This window comes from Molothrus aeneus, chromosome 2 (assembly GCF_037042795.1).
Source record: "Molothrus aeneus isolate 106 chromosome 2, BPBGC_Maene_1.0, whole genome shotgun sequence".
Lineage (NCBI taxonomy): Eukaryota > Metazoa > Chordata > Aves > Passeriformes > Icteridae > Molothrus > Molothrus aeneus.
The window spans coordinates 14974429-14987769 of NC_089647.1; positions in this window are offsets into that span (position 1 = coordinate 14974429).

A 13341-nucleotide genomic window follows, 5' to 3' on the forward strand; every position below is an offset into this window, starting at 1 on the left:
AGTGCCTGAAGCTTGATCCATGGGGATCAAGCTCCAAGTTTCCCTCTTCTCTGGAACTACTTCACAACCTCAACACAGTAACAGTTAACACACAGTCTCTATAGTGTAGGGAAAAGAGCTTGATTTTCCCAGTATTTGCATGGGTGTAGAGCCAGTTTTTTTCATTTTTTTTTCTCCATGTAGAAGACATAAAAGATATAAAAGAGAAGAAAAAAAAATCTCATCTGTGGACAGCACAATTGAAACTCCTCAGCACAAAAATAACAATTCCAGTCCGGCATGGATGCCACTTTATACAGATATTTCCAGGCAGTTCTGAATTATTGAAATTATTTCCTTTGCATTATTTTCATTTTGAAATGGGACAATAAGCCATATTTGTGATGAAGGCATATGGTTTTTAAAATACAATTCATCTAGATCAATAAATGAACATTGGTTTTTTGGTGCTCTTCATGTTTTTAATTGCTTTGGGCTCTTTTCTCACCACCTGAAGCAGAGTTTATCAGAAAGGTCCAGCATGATGCCAAGCCCCCTCAGCAGCATGATGCCATAGCCCACTCATGCAAAAGAAATTAAATAAATTCCATTAGAAATGTGCATTGGAACTATAGAATATTTCTAATTATTATAAAGAAACCAGGAGCCACTCTGGCAGTCACACCCCCACCACCAGAGCTGGGATTGAGCCTTGGCAGCTCCACACTCCACACTCAGACTGGGTTTCCTTACTGGCTCAACCCCTGGTTTCCCACAGCACAGTCTCAGACATCTGGACCCTTCAAACAATTTAATCATACAAGAACAAAATGACAGCTTGGGGTGAGAGCCTCCAGAAGGAATCTCCAAGAAAGGAAGCCCTTGGCTTATGTGCCCTTATTATCTGAGTGCGTGGGAAAGTCTGGGCTCTTCTTGCTGAGTCCTTGGCTCCTGCTGTGTCTTGTAGTGTCCATGTGCCTGTCTGTGCCACAGGTCCCTGTGCCCTTTTGTTTTGCAAAGGGTCAGCAGTGGCCTCTTGCCTCCAGCTCTTACCACCAGAGCTCCATCTACACCTGGCACTGCCCCTCAGCTGCTTGCTGCCTGTTCTGAATAGGTTCTTTAATAATTAGTTTAGAAATATAAATGAGAAATAAATTTGTAATGTCTAGGGACTCATCCAAAGGGTTCACCATACCTGGGCTCTAGGAGTCCTGCTTCAAATTTAGTTAGTTTAGTCCCAGACATCCCTGCACAGGAACATGACCGGTCACCAGCTATGGTAGCAGGGTCACTGTGCATTTTGTTTTACAAATGAGATCATCTTCTTAGGAAAGAGGAGCATGACTAGAACATGGGGGAAAGAAAATGTGATTTGGGCTGGAAATATCCATTGGGGTTTGGGGGAGCCATGTTTGGTAGGTGATCAAAGCTCTAAATAACAGCTTCTTTTTGATATCCTGAACTTCATTAAACTTTTCACTTAATGGGATTTTGCAGAGTGGAAGTTTCAGGTATGGCAGGAAACCATCTGCTCAGTTCACCCTTACAGAGCCCTGATACTTTAATCTTCTTCTTTCTCCCTCCCTTCATTTCTTTCTCTTCCTCACATCCTACTCCCCACTTGAGAGGAGCCACCAAAAATCCTGCAGATCACATGCACATCATTTTTGTTCTTGAAACTGCAAGAAGTGCATTTAACAAGAAAAACTTGTTAAAAAATTGAAAGCTCTGTCTCAACTGACAATACCAGGTCATCATTGGGGTTTATTTCCTTTTTCTGCCTCCTGTCCTGACCAAGGCTGCAAGGATTCCACCAGATTCTTAATCTGAATAACCCCCTGCAAATCCCTCCCATTCCTAGAAAACAAGCAGCAGCAAGGAAGAATTTAATGGAACCCTGCTCAACATTCTAAACACTCCTGTAATCCCACGCTTAATCCAGTCCAATAAAACAGGTCACATGCTATGATTTCTATTTTTCTTTTTCTGTTGTTCTTATTTAAGGACAGAGGTGCCCAAGCAGGAGGAAGATTTTCTGCACCAGAAACAAAAAGAAATGTATCTTTCACCCTTTTCTTTTGGAGTTCATCACCATCCAAGCTTTACCCTAGCCCCAGTTTTTTTTCTCTGTCCTTTCTTCTGCCTTTCCTTTTACATGGCCTTCCACCCAGAGATGTCAGGAATGTTGCCATGACCTTATGGAAACATCCCAGTGGAGATCAGTGCCAGAGGGAAGCGATGGGGATGTCTCAGAGTCACAGCATGGTGTGCTGTGGGGATGGGGGAGGTCTCCAGAGGTGAGGATGAGGAGCTGAAATCTCAATACAAGGGGAAAAGGAGCAAAGGTGTTGCTGTTGGGGTGGAAATCAGCATTGAGGGGAGGGAGAGGATTTGTGGAGATGTGGGGATATTTTGGGGTTGTAGGAAATGAAGAGGGGGAGATGCAAGGTCACAGACAAGGATGGCAGAAATTGGTACTGACAAGAGGGGTTTGGTCAGTAGGAGAGACTTCTACCCCACTGAGTGTTCCCAGCTGTCCACAGAGGCCTCGATCCTACCCTTTTGGGGCTGTCAAAGTGATGCCCCCTGTGCCAGAGACACACCTACTTGAGAGGTGGGCTGGCCCATCACCTTCCTGGCTTGTGACACCATTCTGAAAGACAGAAAAGGCAGAAAATGGGTGGCCAGGAAAAAATCTCAGGGAGGCATGGGAAGGAGCTGCTTTGAAAGTTGTTGGCATGGTCAGAGAGATCCAAAGGCGAAGAAAGACCATAGTGCTGGAGAGGAGGACTCAGAGGAAAGTGTTGGCTGTACATAATTGGCTTCCTTCAAGGCCAGTTTTATTTCACAGACTGGAAAATACCCTTGATGCCTCAGGGACCTATATAACCCAGGAGGGAGAGGTCAGTGCCTGGGCTTGTGTTAAATATAACAATAAGAACAATGATTCATAGGCATCCTTGCAGCCAGGACTATTCAGGGAGCTCAGCACAATGAGAGGTCTCATCTCAAGAAGCCAGAACTGTCTCTGAGCAAAACACTGTAAGCCAAGAAGCTTTCCTGCTATTTCAGCACAAAAAGAGGTGAATATTTCACACAGAGCTGTCTGGAGGATTAAAACTCCTTTGATGCTACAAAAGGCAGGAGAAGTCTAAAGGAAGGAAAAGTGCTCAGATCAACCAAACCAAACAATGTTTAGATTTGACTCTTCAGCTTGAAACTGGCTTAATTGGAGTTGCCTCCAAGGCACCTTCAACTGAGGGACCTTCAAGCTGTCACACCAAATAAGGACCACTTAAAGCTAAAACAATGTATGTTTCCTTCCAGCATGTCCACTTCCTACTTACTCAGCTGGTTTTGATCTGAGAAACAAGCCCAAGGAGAAGAAATATATCCAATTGCCTTTCTTGCAGAAATGTCAAATGTTACCCTTTTTTGGACTTCTGTGGAAATTCTGAATTGGAAAATACAGTAAGAAATAAAAGTGTGGTGATTCGGTATTCCCCTCCTGCCTGTCTCTTCCTCCCACCTCTTCCCTCCTGATCTCTCCTGTATTTCTGTTGTGAGAGGCTCTAATCTGGATTTGCCTTACTTAGCAGGTTCAGATCATGAGGCTCAGAAGAAAACCTCTAATGACTGATGAATACAAAATATGGACTAATTCTCCAAGAGGAGGAAAGCCAAGCAAAAAATGCTTTTTTGCCCTTCTGCAGCTCTAGTACTGCAAAGTTGTTTTACTGCACTGAGAATGGGATTAAAAGATTGCCTGCTGTTGCAAACAAAATTAAAATGTTTTCTGCTGTTGTTTTCTGCTCAGGGAAAGATTTGCCTCCTTTAGTTCAATAAAGTCCCAAAATGTGGTATGCTAAACATCCCTCCCTTATGGCATACCTTTCAATAAAGGAAATAAAATTGCAAGTGCATCTGAAACCCATCACTTTGCATTAAAAAAAATAAACAAAGAAAGAAACACAAAACCAAATCAAGAAATTATCTTTTTTGTTTCCTTTTCAATTTAAACATTTGGAACAATAACATTTAAAACATATAGAAAGCACAGGTCTCCTCACAAATATTGACACTTATTTTTTGGGATAATCTGTTAGTTCTGTCTGACTTCTAACCAATGAACTCTCTTCTGGATCTCCCATCATGTGAGCTCACCTCTTGACACAATCTTTCTTGGAGGAAACATCTGATACGGGATTTTGGCAAATCACTCTATTCAGATTATAAAAACCCATCAATGAAGAAATAATCTACAATGACCAAAAAGGCAGGAGGGTATATATTGGATTTAAGAAATTATTTGGTATGATTTATCCATTTTTCAAGCTTGTGCTTGGTTTTACTCCTACCCATTTCCTGACCCCAGCCCCCTTGGAGATGCTACGCCATTAAATTTGGGCTGGCAGCCTACTGAGCTACCACATCTCTGGGGCATAGGGGGTTTGTGTGTTTCAGGAAACATGTGACCTTCAAAACAGAGAATGCACTTATCAGGTGGGAAAGCACCTATAAAATCAGATAGTTGTGAGCCAGCATCTTGGGTGTCAGGATACAAAATAATTCCTGTGAGCTAAAAGGATTCATATTTCATTAGGTTGTAAGAAGCCAACAAAATACAGCCCAAACATGATTTTAATGAGCAATTCAAGACACACAGAAAATTACATACAGAAAACACTACAGGAAGCATTTGAAATCGCTTGGGTTTATGAAATGCTTGTAGAAAACTATGAATGCACAGAATATCATGCATTCACAGAAAATTGTGCACGCACAGAAGAAAAATAATGTAAAGGAAAAAAATTCATGCTTTATTCTTAGTAAACAAAGTTTTCTGATCCCCTAGAATTGAAAGGGAACAAGTGCTAGCAAACAGTGCTTTTATTTTCACCCCTGCCAGCAAGGACAGAACTTGGCTGCTCATTGCAAACAAAAGCTTCATGGACAAGGGTGCATGTGGATGCTGAGGAACTCCCCCCCACATCACAGAGTACCTTGAACTGGGAGAGCAATGTTGCATTGTCAAGAGCACGTAAACAGGCTGTGAGGTCAGGATTTTCAGAATTATTTACAAAGGGCTTAGCTTGTACCTTCTGAGGGGGAGATCCTCTAAGATGCCATTTGGCAGGATCTCCTAGGAAGGCTAAGCACCTCATTTTGCTTATCAGCAACCTCAAAATCTGGAGATGCTCACTTGATAGAATCACTGTGTCCCTCAGAGGAAGGAATGAGCTGGGTGCCAGGTTTTTCCATGCTGTGTTTTTGACATTACAAACAAATCCCACAGTGTGCCTTGCTTCCAGGAACTGCCAAGCACTTTACAAGTAAATAGGATCCATAATCCCTGGAGAGGCAGAACAGGAGCTACTTTAACCCCTCTGTTGATGCTGGGCTACTGTCAACCCAAGATCATGAACGTCACGAGGCCAGAGAGCAAAAATAAGCATGACCTGTGGCCCAGATTCCTAGATCATCTAGTTCCATGTGATTTGTGGCTGGTCAGAGGAAGACTATAGCAAAGTTGAGACCCAGATCCCCCTGAATCATAGAATAGCTCACCACCATTGTTGTAAAAAACTTCTTCTTTATATCTAATCTGAATCCTCTTTTCTATGAATACTTATAGTTAAGCATAGAGGGGAAGAAAGAGTAATATAATTCTAGGAAGAAAGAGGCCAAACAAGTTGAAATTACAATTATTTTAAAGAAAGCAAAGCAGAATGGCTAAATTATTATTTAAAAATTAGAAATAAAGAAGTGATGACCAGATTTGACAGGGTTTTTAGGTACAAAAATTATTCCCTTCCTTGGAAAGTCCAAATGACACAGGAAAAGTCCTCTCCACATTAGCCCCATGGCTCAGGAGTCCCTAAGCCCCACCTCCTCTTTCAGTGGCCATCTCTGTTAGTCTCTATTTCTCTTCTTCCTTCTTAGCCTGCTACTCTATTTGGTCACAGTTCCCTTGTAGAAACTCTTGCAATCATGTTGCATCAGACCTCCTTGTGTCTGGGATGTCCACATCCTTTGGCCAGAGACAGAGATGGAATGGATTTCACATCTCACTGAGAGCCTGTGTGCAGCAGCACAGAGGTCAGCGCAGCCCTGGCACACCACACTGATGATAACAGGATGTGCTGCTGGTTCTCCCTTGCCAAACTTTAGGGCTGGCCGTGGCTGGAGCAGCAGGAAAGGTTAATCTTTGTTGAAAGCTTTATTTGGGTAAGGAGGCCATCTACCACTTCACTTTCATTTGTATTGACCAGTGCAGAGCATTAGGAGTGTTAGAAGCATTAGAAGTAATGAAACCCAGTAACAAGCAAAGCCATTGGACACTGGTGTCTGTTAAGAACAAAGAAATATTCATCACATCCTAGCAGGTCATGCTAAAACTGGCCTCACGAAAGATCTTCCGAAGCCTATTAGCTAAGGCACATCCTGCGGGAAATCCTCTTAGAGCAGTGGAGGTGACAATGTAGCTGATATTACAGTTCCCAGGACTGCAGTCACAGAGAAACAGGGCTGGGAAGGGGTATTAAGAGGTCAGTGGGGGCATGCCCTTTATCTCAAGGAAGGATCAAGTCCATCTATGTCATATGTCACCAGGCAGACGCGTGTTAATATGCTCTTGAACACTTTCTATGATAAAGATGCCACAACCTTCCCAGAGAATTTATACCTAATGCAAATTGTAATTCAAATTCTCAAGGATGTACTTTGGCGCATGGCTTTTTACCCCCCTCCAGTATGTGAATGAAGATAAGGTTATTCCCTTCTCTGTCTGTCTTCATGTCATCACATGTCATGTCTTCTCAATCCACAGTTTTTCAAGCTAAACCATGGCTAAACCACCTTTATTTGATGAGTTGGATCCACTAAAATCTCCATAGTAATAGCTGTCAGAATGGTTGCTTGAGTGTACACAGACTTGTATATTTTGATGATCATCTCAACTTCTGGAATTGGACAACACAGGGTTATGAGGACTTTCATGAGTCTGAAAGTACTCCAGCACAAAAGAGCTGATAGAAAATGACCTGTGAAAGGAGGATTTCCCTTCTTCCCATTTATACGCCAAAGATGCTGATCTGGTTTTGGGTGTCCTCAAAACACTGGTCCATATTTGGCCAAGAAATTTCTCATGCAGCAGATCACTGAACAGACCTGCAACATGGTCGAGTTGAAAATGTCCCTGCTCATGGAAGAAGGGGGAGTTGGAATAGATGATATTTCAAGGTCCCTTCCAACCCAAACCATTCTCTGATTCTATAATGAACTTTTCTTACAACATTCCAGAAACACGAGATGAGATTAAGTGTCATTGAAAGGCTCTGTGGAGAATTAAGACAACCTGGGGTGACTAGGTTAGTTTTTTGTCCTTCAGCCCTTAGATGGCACCAAGAAGTACCACTCTTATTCTGCACTTCCTGCAGCTGTGGAGTGCACAGGGAGCAGAAACAGTCTGGCTGCAGTCAGCGTGACTCCCTGCTGAATAAAGGCTTGCAAGATTGAGTCTGTCTGGTGCCTACAAGCCCACATGCATGAGTGGAACAACTCTATTGGGATTTGCAGGAGTTGGGAAATAAACCTGGCATCTCTTCCTGCAGACTTTGTTAATTCTTAGTTTTTTATAGTTTTATATTTGATTGTGATGCAACCCCCTAAATTTAACAGCATGGTGCACTCAGGCAGCTCTAGTCCATCACACGTCATCTAGTCCATCACTCTACATCAATTCCTGCAGTAGGAGGGCTGTAAAAATATTATAGAAATTATATGCTTTCCACATTTCAAGCTATTCTAACACAGTGGGGAGGCTCAGATTATTACTCAGATTGGCTGACCCAGGAAGAATTAAGATTCAGCCTACCTCAAGTTGTCCACAAACCCTTTCTGCCATGCAACATGCAAAGTGCAGTGGGGATGGTGTGTTAGCTGCCTTCCTGAGGGAAGGAAGGGAATTCCTATTGCAAGATCCTTTTTAATTTATAATGAGGAGGTATTTTCAACCATGCATAGCTTCTAGAGATGTGCTTTGAAATTCAAGAGCCAGCATAGAATATCCAATCATGCACGAGTCAAAGACTCAGAGAAAAAGGTGTTTTGGCACCAGAGCCCTACCAATCAGGGTCTTTTGGGTTCTTTTAGTAGCAAGGGGTGCTGGAGGGTGTCCAGAGAAGGACAATGGAGCTGGGTAAGGAACTGGAGCACAAGGAGTGCATGGAGGACCTGGGGCGGCTCAGCCTGGAGAAAAGGAGGCTCAGGAGGAACCATCTCACTCTCTACAACTCCCTGAAAGGAGGGTGGAGCCAGGTACAGGTTGGGCTCTTCTCCCATGGGACAAGCGACAGCACAAGAGAAAACAGTTTCAAGTTGTGGAGTTTAGGTTGGATATCAGGGAAAATGTCTTCACCAAAAGGGCAGTCAGACATTGGAACAGGTGGTGGAATCACCATTCCTGAAACTGAAAAGTGTGTGGATGTGGCACTTGGGGACATGGTTTAGTGTTGCACTTGGCAGTGCCAGGGGATTGGTTTGACTCAATAATCTTAGAGGGCTTTTCCCACCTAAAGGATTCTATGACTCTATGACTTTAGGACTATAAGTGCCTAAGAAGAAACCAGGCTGCAGAAGGAACATCAGGAGAAAATCAGGTAGATCTTGACACTTTGCTCTAAGAGTTCTATGCCTTATCTCTTTGGATCTGCATTTCCAATTTTGTAATTGAACATTTAATCTTTTTTTCTGTGCTAAAAAAGCCCTCCATTTTAATTGGTGTGGTGACTGGTGAGCGCACTTGCTCTAAAATGGCAAACTAAAGCATTGCAAACAAGCCCTAAAACTTTTCTCCATCCATTTCTGTAGCCTAAGAGATGCAGCTTTTTATAAATAGAGGTACTCCAAGGCAAGAGCATTTGTGCCTTTTGTGTGTCCCAGACCACTGACAGTGATGCTGTCCTGCATTCAGAGGAGAGAACTCTGGGACACGGTAAAAGGAAGGAAAATAATCTTTGCAAGGCATAACTAGCAAGCAAGGGTTTCACTGCAGCTGTTCTCAAAGGTGAAGGCTTCTAAATGAGCATCTGCAGGAGATCTGGGGCCTCTTTTGAATGTCCTGCTCTATTTCATATCATTATTACTGATTTGTGTTGCAAGAGCTTCTTATGTGTGGTCCAAGGAGTTTGATTTGGTATCACAATCCTGTCTTGTAGCTGGAAGTTGCAGCCAGACTTAGCCAAGGAGAGAAATCTGTGAAAATACAGAGGGGGAAAGGTTCAATCTCTGGTACAAATGGTGAAATTAGACTTCCAACATGTCTGGGGAGGAAGAACATTCTTGGAAAGGGGACTCACTGAGACCCTCCTGAGTCCCTTTGTTTTGCTTCCAGCTGCTCATCAGCAGAAACCATTTTGCTCAAGACCTCAAAAGGCAGCTTGGACAGACTAATGTGGGCCTCTGCACCAGCCATAGAGCACAGGTAGGTGGGTGACAGTGTGTTCCCAAGCCTGTGGGCAGACCCACTCTCACACAATGGGGAAAATGGTGCAGCAGATGGCCATGCGTTTTTTCTCTTGCACCTTTCCCCAGCACAAAGCTCACAGAAGTTCTGGTCCTGCAGACCAAGGATGGGCCAGGGCACTCAGACTGGAAGAAGTTTTCAGCCTCAACATTTCAGGGCTGGGATCAAAGAATCATGGGATCACAGAATAGTTTGGGTTGGAAGAGACTTTACATCTCATCTCATTCCATCCCCCTGATATGGACAGGGACACCTTCCACTAGACCAGCTCCAAACCTCATCCAACCTGGCCTTGAACACTTCCAGGCATGGGGCAGCCACAGCTTCTGTGGGAAACCTTTGCTAGGGCCTCACCACTCTCACTGCCAAGAATTTCCTCCCAATATCCCGTCTAACCCTATCCTCTGGCAGCGGTGTCTTGGTTTACCAGACATGTATCTGCTAGGGAAGGCAGAAAGCCTTTCTTGGAATGGAGAATGTAAACCCCCTCCCTCCGAATTATTATAATTTTGGAATTAAGAGGCTCTCAGGCAAAGATATGGAACAGGAACAGCAGTTCTTTACTAGTGTGTGCAATAAAGCAAACAAACAAAAGCTCACAACAAACAGAACCTGAAACCAGTCCAGGCCGCAGTGCTTTCCCCTTGGGTGCAGTTCCGGTCACAGCCAGCAGGGGCGCTGGCGGCTCCCGGTGGGCGGGGCAGGGGCGGGGATACCTCCGGGCCTGCAGGGGGCGCTGTGGCAATGGCCCACACGGGCAGCGGTGGAGGAGAGGCTTTGATCCGCAAACCCTGGGGAAGGGCTGGAAGAGAGGCTTTGATCCGCAAACCCTGGGGAAGGGCTGGAAGAGAGGCTTTGATCCACAAACCCTGGGGAAGGGCTGGAAGAGAGGCTTTCATCCACAAACCCTGGGGCAGGCGATCCTGGTGCCCCAGCAGGACTCTGGGAAGCAGCAGGCTGGAATAGCAGGGATGAGCAGAAAATCCCGGGACAGTGGACAAAAATGTATCAGAAACTCCACGGCAAAGGGCTGGAGCCTGTGGGATGTCCTGGCAGGGCAGGGGGATGCAGGGCGCAGCAGCAGAAGAAAGGTTCCCCACGGGGTTATGGTGGTGGCAGTGAATTCCTTTCCCCAAGCAGCAGGTCTGACCGTCCTCCTCCGAAGCCCAGCAAATCTCAAATCTCCAGCCCTCGTCTTTTTACCTGCCTCTCTCTATTCTTGCAGTATCTCTGTTTCTGCCCCCCACCCCGAGAGAAACTCCCAGAAAACCAAAGGAGTTCCCCCTCCCCTAAGCCTCAAGCACCCAGCCATCAGTGCTTCTTACCAACTCAATGGGAAAAAAAAATTCCACAAGTAGCAAGGAAAGAAAAGAAAAAACCCAACCCCCCACAAGTAGGAAGCCATTCCCTCTTGTCCTATCACTCCAAGCCCTTGGCCAAAGTCCCTCTCCAGCTCTCTTGGAGGTCCCCTTTAGTATTGGAAGATCTCCCCTGTCCCTGTACTCTAATGCACATGCCCTTCCTCTTCTCCTTGGAGATCCACATGCTGGGGGTCGTCCATGTGCAGTCTCCACCTCCTCTCCTCCCACTGAAGCAAATCCCCAGATGTAGACATGAACTTAATAACAAACCAATGTCTGTGTGAAAAATGTTTTTGCAATTCCTGTCAATTGGCAATGGAATCAGCAAATGCTTGTATCTGTGTCGAAAATAGACGCAAAGAATGATTTTGAAACTTTCTGACTGAATACCCAAATAAATCATGGAAATAAGAGAATTATAGTAGAGTAAAAGGGATGAGGTAGCAAGACAACTGATGCTTAGAATAAAATAAGATGTGGTAAAGCTAAGGGATATTGCAACAAAGCATCTAAATGCGTATGTAAAATAAAAAGCTTGATGCACTTGACGTAATCATGTAGCAGACACCAGTGTAAGGCCTCCCTCCAGATGACCACAAGAAGGACAGGACCACATGGAAAGATTATGAAATTGCTGATCTCAGCTTATTGATATTTGCTGATTTGGACTAACCAAGCACATTGGAAAATGCTCTGTAGGCTTAAAACCAGTATATATACTTTGGTGAACTTGTAGTGGTGTGTGCCGTGAGTGGAGCAGTGACTCCCCAGCCACCAGTGCTGCTTGCTTGCTTTCTTTACAGTAAAAGATATAGAAATAAAATTTGCTCTGGCTATTGAAATTTTATATCAGTCTGTTGCCTCCAAACTACACCGCCGAGTTTGCAGTCCTAAGCAACCCTTCCTAACATCTTAAAAAGGCCACAAGCATCCTCCCATAGGAGAGATTCATCCTCCCTTTCTAAAGACCTACATCTGTTCTTCAGTGAAGGGAAGAGACAAGCAGCTGACAACATGGAGCAGAAATACTGAAGCTTAAGGGAGACAGTCTCCTAAGAAACAGCCCACAACTGTTTCTGATGGAGCAGATGTACCCAAAAGATGTTATGCTACAGCCTTGAGAAACCAAGTGCCTGTGAGCAGTGGGGAACTTGTTTCTCTGCCATGTAGCAAGGTGGTCTCTTCTCACCAGTGTGAGAAACAACTGCTCACTTTGAAAATTTAAAAAGGTTTATTAAACCTTAACAAAAGTACACCAAAGGAGTACATAAGGAAAAAGCTGCAGCGCTGGGAACTGCCCCTCGTGGATACCACATGGCCAGTTCATCTTCAGGATGGATGTCAGTCTTTTATACCCCTGGGGGTTGCATCAGCCAGCCCAGCCCTCCCAGAGTCTGTCACTCAGCTCTTCTTTGCCATTTATCAGTGGAGATTGCTTTCTTGTGACTTGATTGGGGGTCAGGTGTTGCCGTGCTGCACCCCCTGAGCAACCCCCTGAGCTTTTCCATTCCCCACTGCCCCATGCCAGGGACACATGTGCAGCCTTCTTTGTACCTGTCCTAGACAGCCCAGGCTGTCTGATGGCAGCAACACAGGGGGGAAAGGGAACTGTGGGGAGAACAGAGGACATCTAAACCACAATAACATAACTATACATCACTAAAGCTTTTCTTAACATTCACACAATAGTTATCTTTTAATTGCAAGAGCCAATCATCTCATTATCCATCTAAAACAGCAGGCTGCTTTGCAAGGTTGGGGCGCATCTTTCCTTCTTCCCTGCCCTAAGTCATCCTGTGCTCTGTGTATGGCTGGAACCTGCAGGGAGGATTGCAGGAATCTGGGGCAAAGGGAGGATTTCCCAGTCTCTGCTTTTCTCTGCAAAGGGTGCTTGTGCTGGAGGGGCCCCAAAGCTCTCAGGGAGGTTTTTCTGCAATTGGTAAAATCCTTGGAAGCTGGAAGGCACAGGATGTGCTAATTCCATGAGGCAATTCTTGGATATGTCCTTGCAAACTGCAAGTGATCTGTTGGCTAAATTTCTACTTTTTTAAATCCATTTTTTCTTTGTGATCTTGGGACTGATGGATCCTCCACAGGATTTGTGGCCACTTCTGTCATGCCCAGGGTGGTGGAGAGCCCTTGAGAGGCCTGGCTGGCTGAAAGGTCAGTGGGGGAAGGACAACCTTGGCTAATAGCTTTAAGGCCTTGCTTATTGGCCCTTGCTGTGCCCAGGGGATGGAGGGTGTATGATGCTTTTGCTAGGAATTGTCTGGCTGAGAGCTGGGATGGAGGCAGGGAGGTGCAGAGGAGCACTTGCCTTGGCTTCACCAGAAATGCATGGTCTGTGTGTGGCTGGTCACCTTTCCAAGATTTGTGCCTCGGTTTCCCCACCAGTGCTGCCCCATGGCTGTCTGGTTGCAAACACAGAAAAAACCACAGAGGTTTGTGGATTTCTCAGGGAAGGCTTTAGGAAAA